The sequence below is a fragment of the Piliocolobus tephrosceles genome, chromosome 6 (assembly GCF_002776525.5).
Source record: "Piliocolobus tephrosceles isolate RC106 chromosome 6, ASM277652v3, whole genome shotgun sequence".
Lineage (NCBI taxonomy): Eukaryota > Metazoa > Chordata > Mammalia > Primates > Cercopithecidae > Piliocolobus > Piliocolobus tephrosceles.
In genome coordinates this window covers 80,142,432-80,148,483 of record NC_045439.1, presented here as the reverse complement: position 1 = coordinate 80,148,483, position 6,052 = coordinate 80,142,432, and the positions used below count along the sequence as shown (strand labels likewise).

The 6,052-nt window shown below is 41.4% G+C and overlaps 1 long non-coding RNA gene across 1 annotated transcript; it reads right to left on the bottom strand.

Annotated features, from left to right (window-relative positions):
* Positions 1 to 1,338: 1,338 nt before the first annotated feature.
* LOC111552753 lies at positions 1,339 to 5,728 on the bottom strand. Its single transcript, XR_002734721.1, has 3 exons — positions 5,546 to 5,728; positions 5,235 to 5,298; positions 1,339 to 3,313 (listed from the first exon to the last, which is right to left on the bottom strand). It is a non-coding gene; the product is annotated as an uncharacterized LOC111552753 (long non-coding RNA).
* Between the last annotated feature and the right edge of the window lie 324 nt (positions 5,729 to 6,052).

Below are 6,052 nucleotides of genomic sequence, written 5' to 3'. Positions count from 1 at the left end.
TTTCCAAGCTGGGCCACACCAACTTATTTCAAAAAGTGGACTGACCTGAGTGCATGGCTTGCTTCAGCTTTCTTTGACAAGTACTGTGTCCTGAACTTCTTAGAATTCATTAAATGTTGATAATGGTAGAGAGATTAGGACAACTGCAGCTTCCAGGGATAAGGCTATTTATTTACATTTTAAACTGGAATTACATGTGCATTTGTGGGGCTATGATTTAGAGCACAGAATAGGAATTTAATTTTTAATAATGAGGAAAAAATAGGAAATACAAGGACAGAAGGGAGTGAGAGACAGAGCAGAGAAGGAGATATTTAAGCTAGAAAAACCCTGGAAGAAATCTAAGTGGCTAAATACAGGATAAGGCTTTGTCTTATCTATTTGCTAAAGGATCATGAGGATGGGAAGCTCTTTGGTTCACTCTCTTTTAGACGAAAAATTGAACAGTGATGCATCATTTAAGAGCAGGGATACACTGTAAGAAATGTGGTATTAGGCGATTTTGTCTTAGTGCAAACATCATAGAATGTGCTTATACCAACCTAAATGGTATAGCCCATTGCTCCTTGGCTACAAACCTGTATAGCAAATTACTGTACCGAATATTGTAGGCAATTTTAGAACAATAGTAAGTATTTGTATATATAAATATATCTAAACATGGAAAAGGTATAGCAAAAATATGATCTAATGGATAAAAATTGATATACCTATATAGGACATTTATAATGTATAACAATGTATAAGGCTCATGAATGAAGCTCATGAATGAACCATGAATGAAGCTTGCTGGACTGGACATTGCTCTGGGCGAGTCAATGAGTGAGTGGTGAATGATTATCAATATCATTGTCTTCCACCTCCACATCTTGTCCCACTGGAAAGCCTTCAGGGGCAATAACAGACATGAAGCTGCCTTCTCTTAGGATAACAATGCTTTCTTCTGGAATACCACCTGAAGGACCTGCCTGAGGCTGTTTTACAGTTAATTGTTTTTAATAAGTAGAAGGAGTACATTCTGTAATAATGATAAAGGCCGGGCTCATGCCCGTAATCCTAGCACTTTGGGAGGCTGAGGCAGGTGGATCACTTGAGGTCAGGAATTTGAAACCAGCCTGGCCAACATGGTGAAACCCTGTCTCTACTAAAAATACAAAAAAATTAGCCAGGTGTGGTGGTCAAAAGCAAAAAAAAAAAAAAAAAAAAAAAAAAAAAAAAAAAAAAACATAAATAAAGGAACATTTAAAAAAACAATAAAATATATCGTATAATAAATATATAAACCAGAATGTAGTTATTTATTACCATTATCGAGTATTATGTACTACACATAATTGTATGTGTCAGACTTTGTACAAAGACAGCACAGTAGGCTTGTTTACACCGGCATCACCACAAACATGTGAGTAATGCATTGCGAGGACATTTTGATAGCTAGGGCATCAGTAGGTAACAGAAATTCTTCAGCTCCGTTATCATCTCATGCAACCACTGATATATATGCAGTCCATCATTGACCAAAATATTATGAAGAGCATTACTGTAATTGTTTGACAATCAGAAGCTTAAAGGGAAATCTAGTAATCACTAGTTTGTGGAAACCAGGTTTTATTCCGTAAACAACATCAGGACAGCAAAATATGACTTGAAAACATGAGACTAGACAGGCCATAATCAGTAATAAATCATTGTCCAAAGTGCCATTTACAAAACTCAGGTGCACCTACTTGCCCAGAGATGTAGCTTCTGGCCTGAGACCGGGTCACATCCCCTCCCTGACTTTCACTGTAGTTGCTGTATGGTTACAAGTGACAATGAACAATGTATAAGGCTCTCATTCGATGTGATGGCTCACTCTGCTGCTGCCATTTATATCATATCAGTGCCTGCCCTTTCCTTCCTTTTGGGGAAGTGGCAAGGATGATTGATGTGAGGCCTATGAAGTTCTTTGAGCTTCCTGGGAGAAATACATGGTGTTGTCATTATCATCATCATCCCAAAATGCTTGAAAATGTTTTCATGCCTTGCTTCGTGCTAGGATAGACCCTCTTTTTGCGTTGGATTCTCAGCCTATGCTAATCTTTCCTCATGCAGCTGATCTTCCAAGTTCTTTCCTAAAGGGGCTTAGGAAAGAAAGATGAAAGAGTCCTCATGAAGCAAGACCTTGAGAAAAATGATCAACAGAATCCTCAGGTCTCTGTGTGTCTGCGCATGCGCAGTTCTATTTCTCAATGATACCCGGGCTATTCTCACAAGGCCAGATAATGAAGAAACCACTGGCTGATACAAAATCAATTTTCCTTTGGTTTTAAAATACTTTAAGACTAACTCTAAAGAATTATGTCCTGGGAATTTATTTCACACGTATCAAATCATAATTGTAAAGGAGTGCTGTGAGGAAATTGAGATCCAAAACTGCTGAGTCCCTAGGCCCTGGGCCAGGGGCAGAGTGAGGAATAGGAATCAAGTCCCGTGTGACACAAAGTAGTGCTCTTTTTTTTTTTCCTCACTGCATTACAATTTCTAAACATGAGAGAACATAAGATGGGCAGAGATGTTTTAATACCTTTTTACCCACATCCTGGACAAGACCTACAGTAATGTCACTGAGCTACCAAAAGTTTGAACTTAAACTTTTAACCTCCAATGCCACCTGTCAGAATACATTGCAAAAAAAATAGGATTAGAGATACTTCACTGTGCATTGGTCTTCAGAAACTTCTGGAAGCTAGTTGTTTCTGAGAAGTATTCTATGAACACCTGTATTCTCAGCCACAAATGGCAGAACCATGAGCGAACGGTGTGAGAAGAGTTGAGGTTGAGAGGTTCAAAGATCAAATAGTGGGGGATTACAATGGAGAATGTAACATGAAGTACCAGGCACATATGTTGGGGAACCCCAGCAAAGGGGTAGGGCGGGTGCCAGAAGGAGGCTAGAGTCTAGCAAAAGCATAGGTTCATGTTTGTGGTGTCCTGCTGCCGGCCGTGTTTTTGAGGCAGAAGAGAGTCTCCAAGAATTGAAGAGAAATTTTGGATTTTATATTTCTTGAGCTTTAGTTACCCAGCTTCAGACAGGCTAGATGTTTCTGAAGATGGGTGGGGCGAGTAGAAAGTTGCCTTTTTTGTGTTGTTGGAACCAAAGTAGAACCACCTCCTCTCATAGGTGTTGGTTTGGAGGGCCTTGCTGACAAGATGACGATTGTGCCCTTCACAGCTCCATCTTGAGGAGATGTGGGTCAACATGGATTCATTCAGTTATGCATTCATTAACACAACCTGGCTGAACACAGGTTGCAGGGCTCTCTGATGGCACCTGGAAGGGAAGAGGTGTCATAAGTGAGTTGCCGGAGGGGCAGCGGTGGAAGCAGGGGCCTGTGTTCTATGGAAGCATCAGGCTCCACGGAACCTTGTAGAGAAGGCATTTTTCCCACCTAATATTGCTCAAGGTTAGGACGCTTGCATTTCTGAGGATTGCTTCTTCCCCTTCCCCAAATTCTGGACAATCTCTTCAACTAAAATGTAAACTCCTCTAGGACCTGTGCCTGTGTCAGAGCTGGCACATGGCAGGCATTCAACAGATGTTCCTTGAATAAATGGATGACTCCTACCATGGTCATTGCATCATGCTGTTTTAGAAGGAACTTCCTTCTCTTTGACTACTACACCATTTTAGATAACAATCTCCCTAGAACAGTGGACAATAATATATTGTTCTGGATTTCTGAAATCGTTCCTTTGAACTAGGAAACAAACATATCATAAAGATTCATTAGCAGTAATGCCCTTTAAGGGAACTATATCACTTTATCTAGCAGCAATCTCATTGTACTTGACCAAGCTTCCAAACCACAAGTGGATAAGCCCAGCTCTGTGGGCACCAGATCAAGTATACTCATGTCCTGCGGAGCTGACACGAAACCAGGAGATTCCATGCACTTGGAGTTTAGAGGGAGTCTCAGAATGTCCTAGGCTTTTAAATAAAAATGCAAAGCATTTGTAATCACATTTCAAACTCATGTCTGTTCAATGTTTTAAGTATGTAAATCTATACAAGAAATATTTTTTATGTATGAACTATAGGATATTCTCTGAAATATGCTGGCACCATGCATTTCTCCCTTATACCATTTCCTACAATTATAAATCATATGTCTTATTTGTGGTCTGATTTCCCTATCAGTCTATAAACTCCATGAGGTAATATACCTGGCCTGTCTCATTTACACTCTTATCTGGAAGGCAAACACAGAGTCACAATACTCATTCATTGAATGAAAAATAAATTAAAAGGCAGGTGAATAAGCATCCTTTCAAGAGTTTTTAATGTTTTATTTCCTCTAAAAGAGGAAATAAAGACCTAAATGGGGTCTTTAGAAGGCATGAGTGGTGGTCTCAACAAGTGATGATGAAGCCCACTCACTATAGTGAGAGGATATGGTGTTAGCAACACTGCCTTTGTGGCCTTTGTGCGGTCTCTCTTGTTCTTCATGATGGCAGATGGGCAGAATCAGGGAAGGAAAGCACGTCAGTTGGTGTCCCAGCAGAAAACAGATGACAACTCTCAAACCGAGTAATTAGGGAGAATTTAATGAGTGGAGCTTTACCAAGGTATTTACAGGTTAAGGGAAATCTATCAGGGATGGTGAAGCCACCTGCACTCAGTCATGGAGGGGAGTTATGACTACGTTTAGGCTTCCATGGAAGCAGAGCCTCTGTGTTAGCACAAAGCTATGGGAGACTGTCAAAGGACCACAGCTTTTTAATAGAAATACAGAGTCAACCCACCAGGGAGGCAGTGGGGATGGGGCAGGCGGTAAATGTCTGCATCCCATTCTCCTCCCATCTTCCATCTGCTAACAGTGCCCTTCATTGGCTGAATCCAACTGAAAGCCAGAAGGCACAGTGTTTGGGATCCCACCTGGGAGGTCAGCTTCCCAGGGCACAGAACAGGATACCAGTGAGTACAAGAGGATATCCCAAAAGGCAAATAGAACATCCAGCAAAGAGGGCCATACCCAAAAGCTTATGTCTGCTGGAGAGTGCGTGTAGACATCTTTGTGGTCTTAAAAAAGAAATCCCCAAATAACACATTTCAATAACAAAGTAAATCCCCATAATTTGGATTTCTCCTTTCAATATGCATTCAGTAAATATTGATTGAGCCTCTCCTCTGTGCCAGGCATTGGGAAGGCTCCTGGAGATAGAAAAGTGAATGAATAAAGCACAGTGCTTACCTTCAGAGAGCTCCCAGTCAAGTGGAGAGGGCTGTGCTCTAAGAGGAAACAGGTGAGGAACCTGCTGAGAAAGCACAAGGAGAGGATTTCCCCAAATTCTGGCTTCTTCACAGGGGGCTTCCCAATGGAGGCCAAGTTTCAGCTGTGAATCGAAGGCTGGGAAGAAGGCAGGGTGCGGCAGGGGAAGACAGGAAAAACAGTTGGGAAGAAACACCAGTGTTCCAAGCAGAGGAAAAGGGCAGGTGCAAGGACAGGAAGTCAAGGAGGTCATCATCCTCTCATGGAACTCGTGAAATGATGCCCAGACTTACACAGGAAGGTTTGGTGATTCTCAGCGTTTGTTATGGACTCAACAAAGCCTGCTCCCAATTTTCTCCTAGAAGATAGATAAAGAAGACTTGATGGGTCCACCATCTATTTTTGAAAGCCTGGTATTTGTAAGCATTCCCTTCTGTGGATCAACCAGAACTCTCCTAGACACCCCTTCTGTGATGACTATCATCTCCTCTAAGTGTAAAAGGAGCCAGAATTTCTGCCTATTATTTTCAGATTGCTTCCTCTACAGGAAATTGTGTCAATTCATTTGGACATTTGTGGTTTCACTGTACTCCCGGGCCATTACATCATTATGTGGTAACTCAACTCCAGTGGCACATTATCAGAGCTGACTATTTCTGGAAGCCAGGAGATAACAAACAAAGCAGTTTCATTTGGCCTATAAGCATGTTAAACACCCTCGGCAGAGGACAGCAGAATACAAATATGCCTTCCTCCTGACTTTTATCAAGGAGAGGCGAGGGACGTGGGATAGATATAAA